Source organism: Rattus norvegicus, chromosome 18 (assembly GCF_021556685.1).
Source record: "Rattus norvegicus strain SHRSP/BbbUtx chromosome 18, alternate assembly SHRSP_T2T, whole genome shotgun sequence".
Classification (NCBI taxonomy): Eukaryota; Metazoa; Chordata; class Mammalia; order Rodentia; family Muridae; genus Rattus; species Rattus norvegicus.
This window is the reverse complement of record NC_141551.1, coordinates 27,797,344-27,813,678: the sequence shown is the minus strand read 5'-3', so window position 1 is coordinate 27,813,678 and position 16,335 is coordinate 27,797,344. Positions and strand designations below refer to the sequence as shown.

At 52.0% G+C, this 16,335-nt stretch overlaps 1 protein-coding gene across 8 annotated transcripts in view; it reads left to right on the top strand.

Moving 5' to 3' along the window:
* Nrg2 (neuregulin 2) overlaps positions 1-16,335 on the top strand; it is a 181,960-nt gene that overhangs the window by 123,927 nt on the left and 41,698 nt on the right. For 2 of the 8 annotated variants that reach the window (XM_087593261.1, XM_087593259.1), the window contains exon 1: positions 5,022-5,187. The exons of the other annotated variants lie outside the window; for them this stretch is intronic. The gene's annotated coding sequence lies outside the window, so the exon portion shown is untranslated. Of the gene's footprint in view, positions 1-5,021; positions 5,188-16,335 lie in introns of those variants that run through there. 8 annotated transcript variants of the gene reach the window in all.

The window sequence follows — 16,335 nt, the reverse complement described above, 5'->3', positions numbered from 1 at the left end:
GGTCAAAGGGTAAGGCCAGAAGTGAGGCTTTATACTTTAGCTCTATGGCCTGAGCTCTGAGCACCAGAAGCCCTCCTCAGGTGCCCTTGATTCTCAGATCATAGATGGATTTCCTCAGCCATTCAGTACCACAGTCCTGGAGACCCCTATTGAAAGGGAACCAGATGTTGTTCAGAGCATCATGGGCTGCCAAGGGCTAGGTTTGGAGCCTCAGAGAGATAACTCTAACCCCTATTGATGCCAGAAGACTGTGCACTCTGTGTGTGTGTGTGTGTGTGTGTGTGTGTGTGTGTGTGTGTGTGTGTGTGTGTGTGTATAGCAAGCTAGAGTGAAGCAAGATCAGGCCTCAAGCTTTCCTTCCAGGATCTCAAGTGTCTGCCAACCCCACCGAAGCCATTCCAGCCACTCACATTCCTAGGCCAAGGATTCTAGGACATATCTCCCTGCTATGTGACCTGGGTTCCCAGTAGGGAAAACAAACCAACGTTGGGGCAAACTGAGTCCAAGCCCAGATATCTGAGCATCTGCCACAGCACCTTTCCTCAAAGCCACGAGTCCTTTGAGTAAGAGAAATGGAGACAAGAATACCTCTGAGTGACACAAGAAACCTATCATCTACTGGGTGCTGAAGCTGCAGGCCAGGGTATAAATCTGGAGAGAGGAGAGACCTACTTTATCCTCTCTGACAGAGCCTGGGCCATCTCTGCCTGGGATGGGCCAGGACTGGACAATACATGCTCCTTGGCGTGCCACTGGCAGCAGCCAGGAACCCCTACATTCTGGGGCTCTGGAAGAGTGAGTTTATCAGACTTAATGGAAGCTCTGAGGTGCATGGGAATTTCTGTGGTCCTTCGGGGAGTGACCTTTAGCTCTGTTCCTCCTTTGGTGGCCTCACTGGGTAGAAAGCAGAAAAGAGGAGGTTCACAACTTGAAGGGGTTAAGTGGGGGTGACTGAGGATAGGGCCAGCCTCATCTTTTTTGAGAACTTTTCAACTCTCTTTGGAAGAGCTGGTGGCTCAACAACGGTCTGGGGGCCAAGGGGAGCACCTTCTGGTGCAGGAGCCTCTAAAAGGACCAATTTAAACTACCCTTCACGTGATGCCATTGAGGCATCTTGGGAAGAGTTCCTGTGGACAGGCTGCAGGTGAGCTGGCTTAGCAGAAAAGCACTTGCCACCAAGCCTGACAGCCTGAATGTGGACCTCAGGAACCTATGTGGTGAAAGAGAACAACGAGCTACCACAAGCTGTGCTCTGATCTCCACACACACATGCCCACACACACGCACACGGACACATACGATGAGTATATAAAACTGTAATGTTTTTAAAGCAGAATTCCCATGGGATGGCAAACCCAAGGAGAGGGACCAAAGCCTTGTTCCATCCCTAAGACTACTTCTCAGGAGGAGTTACAGGTAAGAATCCTGGAGACCCGAGTCTTGGGAAGGGAAGAAAGGTAGTGTGGGGTTATTGTTGTTTGCTTTTTTTTTTCCTTCTTCCTTTTTTACTCAAAGGTATTTCTGCACATGACTCAAACAAGTCTAAACTTTCCTAAACTTCAAAGTTTGCTCATGGCACAGCCTCAAAGTAGAAGGGAAGATGTTAAAAGGAGAAAAGAGGGGAAAAAATTTGTAAGCCGGTTAAGCTACTGTGTTCGTTGTTCCTCACAGGAACGGAACTGACTTGTGCTGCTATTAGAATCCCGTTGTGAAACAGGCTTTGCAGGGTGACCTCTCCTTGCTGTCCCCAGACTCACTCACTCAGTAGCCTGTGGTAAGAGAAAGGCCTGTGGCCACAGGCCTGCCCACAGGTCATTTTCCAGCTCTCTGCAGAAGCTTGGGTGCACGTACAGGGAGGGGAGCACGCATGGATCACCTCGGTGCCCCCACAGTCCCACCTTCCCTAGAGAAGTTTTGTCTAGTGGGTGGGAGGAAAAGACATTACTGGCAGGCTCCCAGCATCACTGGGCTTCTGTCTACCTTCCAGTGACAGGTGCCACTTCCAGTGACTGGCCACCAGGTAGGGGTCCTTCCCATGCCTACTCTCTCCTACCTTCTCCAGCCAAGCCATTGTGTTGTGACTGTTAGCACAGGCTCCACTGCATGGCTTCCCAGCTCTGCCCTACAGTGGCTGACACTGGCTCAGACAGATGACTTCATTACTCTGTGCCAACCTTGTCTGCAAAATGCAATGACTGCAGGACTCCCTTCCAGGGAGAAGTCAGTTAACCCAAACCTAACTCCTCCCCGGCATGTTTTCTTTGCCAAAACCCCTCACCTACCCCCTCAAGTCCCACCCATCCTTCCAGCTCTTCTTCATGACCTGCCCCTCTCCCCTCAGGGCTGTGTCCGAGTGCTCTAACCCCCTGGAGAGAGCTTGCACCCCTGGAATTTCCATGGCATTTCTGACTTGCGTCATTCATAAACTGCCACGGGCTGCCAGGAGAGCTGTGCCAGGAAAAGCTCTTCGCTGCCCCCACTGCTATCCTCAGCCACTGTCTCCTGGTGGGACAGTCACTTAGCTCTCTGAATGGCAGGTCTCATCAACCCTTCATGTGCCAGGAACTAGAGTCACAGCCTGAAAGAGATCTGAGCTAATGGAACAGAGACAGAGCCACGGACAGAAAGTAAAGCTGCCCCTGTGGACAGGGAAGAAGCATCTGAGAAGTGCAGACTCTTCTAGAACATTCCCTTTCCCTTCTCTCCCCCACAGCACATTTAGAAACAGCTCATGGCTCTTCAATGAAGCCCAAGGCCTTCTCTGGGCTTGCAGTGTCCTGGCTGATTTGACCTCTGCTGCTTACCTTCTCTCCTGGCTTTTTTTCAGAGCATGCGTACTGCTCTCCACCCTCACACATAAATGCACACACACACACACACACACACACACACACACACACACACCTTGGCACGCTGACTGTCTTTTGATTTTTGCAAAACCACAAAAGCTTCCTGCCTCAGGGCTGTTGCACACACTACTGCTGCCTTTTGTCTGTTTGACTCTTGCTCGTTCCACAGATCCCAGTAAACGTTTCCTATAAAGTCCTCCCTCAATGCAGCTTGTTCCTCCATCTACTCGCAGATCGGCATAGGACAATGTTTGCCCAATGAACAGATCTTAATATGTAGTACAGACTTAATCCATTATTTGTGTAATCGGCTGTTTGTTCATCCTCACCAAGGCTCTATCCATGGTGGTAAGGTCAGTGCAGGTCCATCTGGGCCACAGCTGCATCCTTCACACCTAGCAATGTGCCTGAAACACAGGGAGCTTCACCAAGTAGACAAACTAAGCAGTGGGTCAGGCCAAGAAGGGAGAATGCCACTTGAGCAGGGACGTTGGTTTAGAGCATGCAAGGGTGTGGATAGGAGAGCAAGCGATTGTGGCTGCAGGTCTGTATGGCAGAGACACAAACCTGGAGCTATGAGCTCTGAGCTGGGGCCGGGTAGGATAGGATTCAGCTGCCTGGGAAGAGTTTGGGTTCCGTGGGTAGTAACAGTAGATGCAGGGATTGGGTGCGGGTCTTGGAAAGCTTATTTTGATGGACTTGGGGTGTTTTGGCTGAACACGTCAAGCTGAGAGACCAAAGGCCGGGACAGGATGAGGCAGAGAGTGAACTGAAGTGATGTCCAGTCAGAAGGGAGAGACCGTATGAATGACATTTTGGAAGCTGCAAGAGCAAGGGCTTTAAGACATCTTCTTGGGATCTCTTATCATCTCTCTCACAGAGCAAAGCTACATGAAGCACTCACTACTCACTGTGCCTCACTGTGGTGAAGAGAGGGGCTGGCCCTTTCTCAGACTTAGCCTCCCCTGAAGTGGCCCCTGATAAGACTTACTTGAGGCCCCAGGAGCACCAGAGATCAGCTTGCTACGTGGACATCATCTCTTTCTGTGCTCCCCCCACCAAGTTTGGCCTATAGTTTGGGGCAGGCAGGCCCCCCAAGGCAGCCCTCGAGCTCCAGGGTCCTTGGTCTTGACCCAGAGTCCTTGCCTCCTGCAGACTGTCCTAAGGAGGCCTCTGTCCTGGGAAGCACTGGGATCCTCTGCTAAGGAGACAGAGGACTGGCCAGAGTGATCTTTGACTAGGATTCTAGTAAGGATGGCTGTAAGGGGACACCTCAGGCAGAGCTAGGCAGGCAAACCGCAGGCTCGGGCTTTCTGGGAGCCAGGAGAGGGAGAGTCTTTGCTGTGTAACCCTTTCAGCACCACACCCAGACAGGAGGCAGGAGCCGGTGTCCTTGCCGACAGCCCTCAACCAGCGTTTTGTGGGATGTGTGCTTAGGGCAGGGGGCGGTGCAGTCGCCGTTGAGTTCACCTCGCAGGCCTCCCAGAAAGGAGCCAGCTGGAGCTGCCTGCTTGCCTGGTCTGAGGTTTGCAGTTCATGTGTGTGGGAGGGGGCGCGAAGCCACCTGGAGCACCGGAGCTCCCTCAAGAAGGCTGCAACCCATATTGGCTGGGAGGGGCTCCTTCAGCCAGTCCCAAGAGGGAGTGTGTAAGGGTATGCTCTAGATGGTGGTCTCTCAGTGAGGCTGAGACCAGCCCCTGGGGAATGAGGAGACCCAAGACAAGTGTCAAGCAAAGCTGTGAAGAACAACTTCAGGAGGCAAGGGTGCTTCCTTTCCGCAGAGCCAGCCGGTGGGCTTCAGTTTGGTCCTTTCCTGGGCCCATCTCTGGCTGTCTCCCCACCCCCACACTGTCCTTAGCCTGGCCCTCGCTGGGGGAATCCCGTCTCCTCTTCTCCTTAGTCCTGTCCCCCCAGCTCAGCTCAAACCCCTTCTCTGGTGAGGAGATCTGAGGCACTCTTCTTGGGCGCACGTCCTGGCTGCCTCGGTGGGCCCAGGGAGGGGGCGCAGGGCCCAGAGCCGTCCCTCACGCCCCCCCAACACACACACGGGGGCCTGGGTGGGTGGGAGGTGGGCGGAGGGTGGCTGGCGCGGGAGGGGAAGAGTTAAGGCTCGCCGCTCCCCTCCCCCGGAGGGTGTGACCGCCTATAAGAAAGGCGCTGCGCTCCGGCACTGGGGCTGCAGGCGGCGGGGGCGCAGCGCAGCAGCGGAGATCCGAGGGCGTCCCTCCGCCCAGGACCCGGGGCAGCATGTCGGAGCCCAGGAGGAGGGGCCGCGGCCGCGGCAAGAAGCACCGAGAGGGAAGAAAGCGGGAGCGGGAACCTGATCCCGGGGAAAAAGGTAGGGCACCTCGGCGCGCCCAGAAACCCCTTTTCGCTGAGAGAAACCTGCCGCCCGCTCAAGCGCCCCGCGGGTGAGTCTGGGGCGCAGCGAGCAGCGCTGGGGTGACAGCAGCCGCGGTGCGCGCGCTAGCGATCGGTTCGAGCGGATCCGCGCGGCTGGGTCAGGGTAAGCAAGGGATGGGCGCCCAGAGCCCGGCGGTGGCAGCGCGCGCGTCTCCTCGGGCGGCGGAGACCGAGCTGTCGCCCCCCAGCAAGTGGGCAGCATGCGTCGGGGACACGGACGGAGACCGCTGTCTAGCACACCCCGGGCCTAGCCTTCCGTGTTTGGGGAGCTGTCACTGCCTTCCCTTGCTGGGATCCTCAGCCAGCTGGGCTCCCCGGCTCCCCCACCCCTGTGCCACACCTCCACACGTTCTGCTCCGCCATTGGAGCTTGGGCAGCACGCCCGCCACCTCTGGAAATGAAGGGGATGCCCTGTCCTGGGAGCGAACCCCAGGCAGCGGGGTACTGCTGCTTCTGTGACACATGTGTCCCCCAGAGGCGGACCAGGCATGGAATGATTGTCCCACCTTGGTCTTCTTGGTGAATCTCTTGGGCTTTTGAGTTCTACACTCCTCCCTTTGAGCGAGTAGATGCTGGGGAAGTTACTTGACAAGGCCCCACGTTGATGCTGACCCTGGGCAGCTACAGGGTAAAGGGGATGCTGGCCTTGACTTCCTAGCCCAGAGCCTATGACATGCACATCCTCCCAATGGATCCAGGCTCATCTTGAGGTCCCCTTTAGGTGAGCCCTGGCTTCTCACTTCATTTTCCTTCCTTGGGCAAGCTTTTCCTTGCCGATTTTGTAAAAAGTCTACTTTGTACTAGCTAGCAGGCTAGACAAGCTCAAATGTCCCATCTCCACTTAACTCCCTGTGAGAACTCTGGGCTACAGGTGGTCTTATCTTTGCTCCTCAGAAGAAGTAACTGAGGGTTTCTGAGGGTGAAGTCAAAAGTACTTTCCAGAGGTGAGACTTGGGACTTCAAATGCCATTCTCTAGACAAATGTGCCCAATTTGCTTGGTTCACATCAGGGTGCAATGAAAATAGTTTCCAACTAGCACTCAGCGGAAGGTTAGAAAACTTCCACTGTGACAGAGAGAGCCCGGTCTCTTTCCTACATAATGTTGAAGGGGGCAAGACTTGGGTATCTTTACTGGGGAGAGCCTAAGGGTTCACTGTTAGCTCCAGCCCTCCAAAGAGAAGCAGTTCAGCATTTAAAGGCCAAGCTGTCTCTTTGGTCATTTCTGAGGGGCAGGTGTCTCAGAGTCTTCCTGAGGACTGTGGTCAGCTGAGCAGGAGATGTAAGTCATCTCCTGCCAGGCATCTGTCATGTGGGGCTGGTAACTGACCTGTGACCCAAGGGAGTAGACTTTCTCTTGCAGGGGTCAAAAAGTCATGGATTTCACTCAGTGAACCTTTGCTAACACTGCCCTCCCCTGCTTCCCGCCACATCTGACTTGGGTATGATATCCAAGATGCAGGAACAAACCTGGTTCTGTAACTAACACTGGATAGGCTTCACCTGTGGGGACTCAACCTGTGCCTGGAAAAGGAGCATCCTGATGCCAAGGGTAGAAAACTCACTGAGGGGAGGGTGTGGGCCGCAGCCCTCTGAAGTAACTGCCCCAGCATCTACCCAGTGTAAAAACGTCCTTTTAATGTCTCTGTAAACATTCTTCCTATTCTTCCTGTCTTTTTTCCCTCTCATTCCCCATTCTCCAGTGGTCATCTGGCTCTTTAGAATGCCTTGGGAGTGGGGGGCATCTGACTGAGAAGCAGGTCCAAGGACAGAACTAGACACATTTTGGGTATTTTGGAACACTCTAGAATGTAGAGGGCATGGGGTAAGGTTACACTCTAAAACAAGATTATCAAGAGAAAGTACCATGGTGGTGAGAACCAACAGTCTTAAATCTCTAGTATATGACTGCAAGAGACTGACTCAACCTTGATAGGAAGAGCGGTTAGGATAACCATGGCCAAACCTGGGCAGTGGTGACACAGGCCTTTCATCTCAGCTCTTGCGATGCAAAGGCAGGCGGATGTCTGTGTTCGAGGCCAGCCAGGTCTGCAGAATGAGTTCCAGGACAGCCACGGCTACACAGAGAGACACTGTCTCCAAGGTGGTGGTGGGGGAAAGGAATTAAAAAAGAATGAAGAAAGATGGCCATGGCCTTCAGAACTAGAGGCTGCTATACTTCTCCAGGCCAATGTGCAGCTACCAGAACCTTATTCTCAGTGAGGGCCTCTCTGAGGCTGTGGCTCAGCTGGGATGGCGCCACATCTGACTGAAAGACTAAGAGGTTCAGACATGGAAAGTGAGCACATGCTTCTCTAGAACCTTCTTAAATGTGAGGAGGGACTCTGTAAAGCGAGAGGGATAAAGCAGGAGAGATACTGACAAGTTGGTGCCCCCCCAGCAGCACCCAAGGTTCCTCCTCAGCAAGCAGGAGGGAGTGTCCTCCACCCAGGCAGTGTGGGGAAATGGGCATCTCCCCTGCCACAGCACAGGAGGCTTGGGTGGGGCAGAGCTGCAGGTGTGAGCTCTGTTTCATGACTCACAGAGAGTTCATGGGGCCAATTCCTGGTATCCCCCCTGGGGCTGCCCCTAACAATCCAAATTCCTTCCTTCCAAGGCATAACCTTGCCAGCCTTGGCGGCAGTGGACTTAGGCTAAGTCCACTTTGGTGTGGTGGATACCACATTAGTGCTGGAAGCCAGGCACCTGGACCCACTCCTACTGTGCCTCTGCATGATGTGGGCATCGTGTCCCTCTCTCTGGACTTCTGACAGTCAGACCTCATCTTCTACATGCAAAGGGCTAAGTCTTACCTTTTGGGTCTTGTGACCCTAAGGCCCCAATGGAGAAGAACTGTGAGGCTGCAGTTAGTAAGAGGATCTGGCTACAGAGACAGTAGTGAGCCAGTCCTGGTTTAGAGACAGACTCGGTGATCAGATTTGGAGCCACTGGTCTTTTCTGTGTGACCTTTGAAAGACCAGTCAGGATTGAATGGAAATGTCCTTCTGTTCTCTGTGAACCGGGAATCTTCATCTTCCCATAGAGGACATTGCTAAGTCTCTAGCAGTTGTCCAGAAGTATAAAGGTGGACCAGCATACTTAGCAAAGAGCTCTGGCCATATATCATTTGAATTCCCTGGACACAAATCTTTGCAAAGCCTTCCCATCTTCCTTTCACCTGCCCATCCGTAAAGTGAGCATTCAGATCTCTGGAACCAACTCTGGTCTTCCAGATCCAAGGTGGTTGTGTTCATGTGCACGTGTCTGAACGGCATCAAGGGGTTGGCACACACCTCCCCCCATCTCGGCCCCTGGCTGACCCTGCTGAGCTTGGCACCTGGAGCAATTCTCCTGACACTCTGGGGTGCAGCCTGCACTGCTCTGCTCTGGCTCCCTGGCACCTCGGGGTTCACAGGAACAATAACAACAAGCAGGGAGCGACTTTGTACTTCCCAGCAGCCTTTCATCCTGAGAGCTCAAAGCAGTTTACAGACCGAGACTCATCGTTCCTCAGTGTAGGTCCCAGGGGTGAAAAGGGGACAGAGAGTGCTGGTCTTTCTAGATCAGGGCAGCAGTGGGCCTGGATGGAGCAGTGAGTCACCTGGGATGGAGTGGCCACAAAGTCTGGGACAAAAATAAAGTGGGACTGTGGGCTTCTGCTTTAGGCTCCAAATGGAGAAGGAGAGATAGATGGTCTCCCTTAGAGCCATGTAACCCAGACCATTTTTTTCCCTCCATGTACAAACTGGGCCCTTGAGCCAGGGAGGGTTCCACGAGCTTCTGAAGCAGAAGCTCATCGTGGCAGAGTCCTGGGCATCAGATGCTTCCAGGCCAAGTCAAGAAGCCCAGGCCTAAGGCAGGGGCTGAGCCAGGAGACTGTGAGAAAAGAGGCTGCCCGGGCACACTCGGGCCTGGCTCTACCCTCAGACTTGGCTTCATTATCCCTCCTCTACCCTTTGGCCTAGAACCCTGGTCATGTGATCACCACATACTGGAAGCATTTCCATGTGCTTTTCTGTAAGCATTAATTAGCTTCTGTTCAATGAGCAATCCTCAGCTCCTGTTCTCAGGAAGCTCAGAGAAAGATCCTTCATAGATCCCTAAGATCAGAATGGCATAGAACCATAAACAGGCAAAGTGTCGTGAGGAGAGGCACAATGTAGGGACAGAGTAAGAAGGCCCCTGGGAAGAAGGTGGCACCGAAGCTCAGCTTAGATGGGAGTTAGGGACTTAGCTGGGAAAGAATGGGAAGTGGGGTCTTGTCCATACCTGACTGAACCTTTCCTACCAGAGCTGAGTCCACAAAGTCATGCATTACATTATCACCCCTACTTCACAGGCAGGGAAATGGAGATGGGACACTCACAACTTTCCTCAAGATCAGCCATGAGCTAGTAGAAAGGATGGGCTCTTGAGCTGACACCTGCCTCTGCCCTGCCTTCCCCATCTACTTAGCCCCTCTTCAGCATTCTGTACCCCTCAAGACAAACCAGTGACAGTCAGAGGAGCCCTGCTGGCCACCTGTTGGAGTGAGCCTTCTCATCTGATAGGCTAGCCAGGTATCTGCTTCCTGGGCTGTACAGAGATGAGACGGGGGAGGGGGGTTCAGAGATGAGCAGTAAGTCCCTGCCATCACCAAGAGCTTGGAGCATGCCTCTGGCAGTCAAGTATGAACAGAAATTGTGGACATTGATACAGAAGGGCAGCCAGAGGCCCTGAGCCTGCACCAACAGGCAGTAAGTAGTTCCTGGGAAAACGGAGGTCATTATGTTTGAATGTCTTGGCCAGAAACCAAACTAAGGACCCAGAGTCCAGCCAGATCTAGTACCATAGTGTGAACTTTTCCGGTTCGAGAAAGTCCCTTGTGCAGAAGATGTTTAAATAGGAACCTGATTCAAAGCATGAACCAGGAGCTTGGCGGGAATATGTATGTACTCTTGGAGCTAGGAAGACTGATCAGTCAGTAAGGTGCTCACTCACCACGAAAGCAAGAGGCCAGTTTGGATCCATGACACCCACATAAAAAGCCAGCTCTGGTGGCACACACCTGTAATCCTAGCATTGGACAGGCAGTAACAAGTGGGTCCCTAGAGCTTGCTGGACAGTTATTCTTGTCAAATTGGTGAGCTCCGGGTTCAGTGAGAGACCCTGCCTCAAAAAATAAACAAACAAACAAAAAACCCAAACACCTGAGGAGAGCAATTAAGGAAGACACTTGACATTGACCTCTGACCTTCATACTCATATGCACACACACACACATGTGTTCACACATGAACATGTACATACACATGTATACATATATGTATTACAAAGAAATGAAAACTTCTGAGTCTCACCCTTGATTTATTGAATCAGAAGGGCTGGCAACGTGTGTGTTAGCTAGTTCTGTGGTGTTAGGAGTTGTGCTCCAGTTTGAGAGCCAGGGTTTCAGCTGGATGTCCCACCCTGCAGTCTTCCATTAAGGCCCCTGATTTCATCATCTACTCTGCCGCTGTGGTGCATAGGCCTGTTCGGGCTGAAGGATGAGCTAGAGAGGAGTGCTGGGTGGGAAATGGTGCTGGGATTAAGCATGGGGGCCCCACCCTGCCCAGGGTGCTTGTAGCCATCTCTATCCAGGCTGCTTGAGGAGCCCATCAGTCACAGCCCAGCCTTACATCACTGATTCATTTGTTCAGCCCATGCGCAGTGAGCGCTGCCTCTGGCCAAACACCAAAACACCATGAAACCCTATTACATCTGCTCCCTCAAGACCCCCAAGTCTAGAAGATAAGAATCTCGTGTGCTCTGTGCTAAGGAGCCCCAAGGGCAGAGAGAAGATTCAGGGTGTCTGACTTGAACAGAGGCTGCTGCTGATCTGGTGGATTAATGAAGGAGGAGGCATCTAAGATTTTGAGGGATCAAGAAGAGAAGCCAAGTACTAAGATATTTCTGTTCTAGGTACTGTTAGACGTTCCTGACGGATATGGAGGTGAATGGGATGGTCCTTGTCTCTCAGACAAGGGAATGAAGGCTCAGTGAGGTTAAGTAATAACTGGGTACCCAAGACACTGGCCAGAGCCAGCATGCACACCAAGGCCTCTTTGGCCCCAGCCGTATGGTGGGTCCTACCATTCTGTTTCCTGTGGAGAATGGTGTATAGAAACATGACAGACTGCACCTAGTTAGTGACTTGTTTTGCCTGGAATGTTTGATTCCTGGAAGGAAGTGTTAAGGGAAAGGAGATAGGGGGCATTTAGGAAAAATAGGGACTAACCAGAAAGTATCCCCTGAGGGGCTGAGGTCTCTGAGGAAGTCAGCAAGGTGGGTAGAGGTAAGTTGCCAGGAGTACCCTGCCAGCACAACATCCTGGGGTAGGAAGCCTGCTGGTGTCATGTCCTGGGGTATGAGAACCAGGCTGGTGTCATGTCCTAGGGTAGGGGGACCATGTGGCCTATTTCAGACCCTGTAGACAATCGGGGAGGGTAACAAAAGCAAGAGGGTTGGTACAAGTTGAATGAACTCAAATACTGGGGAAAGGCAGAAGAAGCACAAGTTGTCACAGATGCCAAGGTTATTGAATGGGCATCAGTGGGGAGGAGCTAGAAATGTAGGCTCTCCACTCGTCATGTCTGAGCTAGTGCCTGGAGTGATTCGCTTCCAGCCCCATTGCCCACACTAGCCTGGACCACATCACAGTTTCCCAGCCTTGCTCCATCCCCAGCACCTAACAAAAACCTATATGTGTCTTTAGAGGCATAGAGAAACAGGTGAGAGTGCAGATGTTGCCTCTTGGTGTGAAGCCTGCTAAGACCTTTCCCTGAAGTCCAATATTGCTTCACACACCTCTGTGCTTTCTTTTATCATAAAAATCCTCAGCACATGGCTGTTTGTTTCAACACAAAGCCACTGATTTGCTTAGCAATGATTCAGGCAGACCCTCCAGAAAGAGGAGGTCCTTGTAGCCTTGGTGCTCTCCCCACTGAGAAGTCAGCAACATGTGGGTGCTCAGATGACCCCTGAATTCCCCAAGACCCAGACAACTTTCCCTATACAGACTGAGGAGGGAGAGGTAGAGTCACCCCAAAGAAGACAAAGGCTTTAGGGTCCTCTCTTCTTCCCTCTTGAGTTCCCCAAGTCATCCCTGCCCTAGCCCTTCTACACTAGGCAGTTTCCATGCTGGCTTCTCCTGGACTAGAGCCTAAGACTTTGTTTAAAGACCAGCCTTCCCCAGCAGGCAGGTTAAACAGGGTTTAGGCAGATGGTAATGGCCTTCAGGGCTGTCATATCTGCTCTGTTCGTACCTCGGCTTCCAGCCACTAAAGAGGTGGGGAGACCAGAAGCTTCTGTAAGAAAAAAGGAAAGGAAGAAAGGGAGGAAGGAAGGAAGGAAGGAAGGAAGGAAGGAAGGAAGGAAGGAAGAGAAAGGAAGAAAGAAAAGAAGAAAGAAAGCAAGCATGATCTGCAAATGAGGCAACTGAAGCCCCAGGAAACTAGGCAGCCTACCTAAGGCCTTCGGTACAAAACTGAGAGAGTGAGACCTTGGCCTCTGTGACACCCTTGTGGCTCTCTTCTCCCAGAAGGCTTTCCCCTCATAACCAGCTGAAATGCCCTCGGTACCACTCTCCCAGCTCTGGCTGCCATGTGTCATCTGTGAGGCACTAGGTGTCTGAGAAAGCATGCGAGAGTCTGTGGGGTCTGTGCTCTGGACACTTGTGCCATCTTCCCACCCACAGTAGCTCCCCTCAGACTCCCATCTCTGCCTCACAGACCTGTGACTTCACCTGAGCTAAGAAGACTGGCTGACAGCAAAGTCCTGGGAAAGCCACTGGTAATCTTGGGGTGTTGGCATGGGGGCTGGGGAGGGGGTGAATGTAGCACTCAGCTGTCTCAGTGTCTGAGGTTGGCATTTCTGGCTAGGCAGGGGCTGTTCTAGGGCAGAATCATCTCAGTTGGCCATTTGCACTCCTCAAAACCTTCTAGCAACCCTGGCCTTCTCCTCCACCTTACAGCTGGGGTGCCTAGGCACCAGTAGGCTTCCACTGGTGCAGGGAGAGTGACTTTCCTGGAGTCTTTTACCTTTTCCAGCCCCCATGGAAAGCCTATGGAGGAAGTTGAGCACTGGGTGGGATGAGGGTAGGACAGTTGTCCTGCGCTGTCTTCCTGAACTGATGCTGGCACAACACAGGCCTGTTGGATAGAAATAGGAAGAGGGTAAAGTAAGATCAGTTTCCAGGCTGGGCCTGCTTGTCTAGGGACACATGGCCCATAAAAAAACAGAACCCAAGTAGATATCCAATTTTTCTGTGAGACCAACCTTTGGGCATTGAACAGCCCTTCGGCAGACTGAAAGGACACTCAAGTGTCCCTTTCACAGAGCACATCCCGGGTGCCCACTTGATCCAGCCATGTTTTGAGTTGAAGGTTGTTTTGTTTTGTTTTGTTTTTTTCTTTTCTCATTTGAACTTGGAGTCTGTAATTAACATCGAATAGGTTGCAGTCACTTTGTAGGTGGGAGAGGGGTGGGGAGGGGGCCAGCCCACAGCCTGTCAGCAGCAGGGCAGAAGGAGACTTTGATGCCAGGCAGGCTGGCCGCATTGTCTCCAGGTGTTAGCTGCAAAGGGGAGTGCTGAGTCTTAGTCATAAGGGGAGGGCCATTAACTCTTTTAAGAGGCCAGTGTCCCTGCCCTTGGTTCTGGAAGGGGGGAGGTGGGGCCAGGTCTCCCCAACTGGGTTTCCTGGCCAGGGCCTGTCTGTCTCACTCTCAGATCTCTGTGCTCCACACCCACCGCCCACTGCAGAGAGAGAGGAATGAGGTCAAGCAGCTGGCAGCAGCGCCTCCTGGCCTCCAGGCTGGGAAAGGAGCGGGCTGTAGTTCTGGGTTGCTATCTTTAATGAGGTGCTCTCTGGAGATGGCCCGTCACAAAGATACAGGCCAGATGCTCTGGTTGGCACTAGGTGGTAGGAAGCAGAAGCCACCAGAAACCCCATGGCCCAACTTATACCACATGAGACGTGTCCTGATGAGTTTTTGAAATATATTAGCCAGAAAAAGCTTTTGTTGTAGGCCTTGAGAGACCTTCCTCTTGTCCTTAGAAGGCTTCCAAAAGCTATTCCTCCATACCCTCCCCAGTAACCCTGACCCTACTGGTGGGAGGGACCCCTGAGCTCCTCCAACCCAAAGAGTGTGGGACTTTAGCCCAGAGCAAACAGTCTAGGACCTTCCTAGACCATCCACTCACCACTGATGTCAACTGGTAGGGTTGGAGGGTGGGGGAGACTTGATCATTACCCTCTGCTTCTTCTACACACAATTCCTCTTATCCAGTGTCTGTCATTTGTCCTAACTCCTGAGCTGGGCTTTTGCAAGCCTCCTCTCTTTGATCTCTCAGGGCCCTGTTATTCCTCCACTTGGCCACAAAGCTGACCCGATAAAGTCCACCCCACTGTTGTTAATACCAAAAGAACACTGGAGATGACTTGACAGATTCATCCGAACAATGGATTATTAGACAGCCATTAAAAATGATTTATGGATGTATTGCTTGAGTCGGAAAAAATGTCTTCCAATGTGTTGACTGAAACGGGATCTAAGGCACTTTAGAGGGAAGTGTTTTGGAGGCGATAGTTGAAAATATGAGCAGTGGGATTTTCTCTCTGAAGATAATTGAATTGATTTTAATATGTTTTCCTTTTTTCTTATTTGGATTGTGCAATTTTTTTTCTACAGCAAAATGTATTTCTTATGTAACAAGAGTGACAGAGGGGACGTCCTAAACTCAGAGGGATTGGTCATTCCACATAGAGTTCAGTCCTATCTGACCAAAGCCAGAGACCTGGAACCTGGCAGATGCTCAACAGGACAGAGGGTGAATGCTAGCCCACAAGACAGCAGAACCCTCTCCATCCCGGGGGCTCAGTCCTCTGCTTGGTTCAGCTCTGACCTCAAGACACTCTCTGGACCCAATGTGATGATCTCCATGCCCACACACTAACATAGCATAATATAGAGCTCAGAGGGGGTGGGTGCTGTGGCTGGGGGCTGGAGCTAGCTCAGTCATGTCTGAAACCCTTTGAGGGTTGTCTCTAGGTGCCTGAGGTCTGCTGTGTGAACAATCTCTGAGCCTTGTTCCAGGAGAGCCCAGGGTATTGGTACTAGCTCTGATGTCTGGAGGCCACAAAGGAAGAAGTTGCCTCTGCTAAGAAGAAGAAAGAACTTCAAACACAAACACCACTGTCTTGAGTCTCTAATACTTTCCTCTGACACCTTCAGAACATATCCAAGGCTATCATGGGGAGGTCCCCAGTCTTTGCCCAGGTTCTAGGCCCAGGAATGGAGCTGCAGAGCCCCCCCAACCCCAGCACTGTTCCAAGGGCCACCTGGTATACACTCTTCTTTCCTACAATCTGAGCTTCTGTAATAAACCTACCAAGGAACTTTCCAGATGCAGAAACTAAGCCTAGTGAAGATGCCCAGCCTCCCCTTTCAGGAGATTCTTGTGAAGATCTTCCAAAAGCTAGAAGAGAAAACTTTGGAGAGCACGGCATGGTACAAATGTGCTGTTACTCTCATGATGCACTTTAGACCACTGCTGCCCAATGCAAGCATGATCTAGCCCATGTATGTCACTTATAGCCTGACTGACACATAAGAAGTTAAAACAAGGAAAATCCAAGCCCAACCCAGGCTTCTCATCCTGACTTTATAGCCCTGTCACCTCTTCAGCTTCATAGGCTGTTAAGGACTGTGAACTCACAAGTTTGCTGTCACTACCTCATACTTCCTATTGGTCGCTGACAGAAGTTGGACTCCCCGAGTCCAGACTGTCCAGCTTATTCCCCATGAACGAGGCATGTAGCAGCTTGAATCATTCACTGGAAATTGAGTGAGTGAGTGAGTGAGTGAATGAATGTGGAGTGAGTGAACTAGGCAGGGTTGTTCAAGAACTGGCTAGTGAGGCATGTTTGTTCCCACAGGATGGAGGGGGCCCTTGGTATCTGTGATGATATCAGGGTTATAATGAAGACATGGCTTTGGAGCTCAGTTCCTTGGGCCCTCTGGTCCTGCCTGCTGACAGCCTGTGTCTGGCACACTCCAAGCCCATCG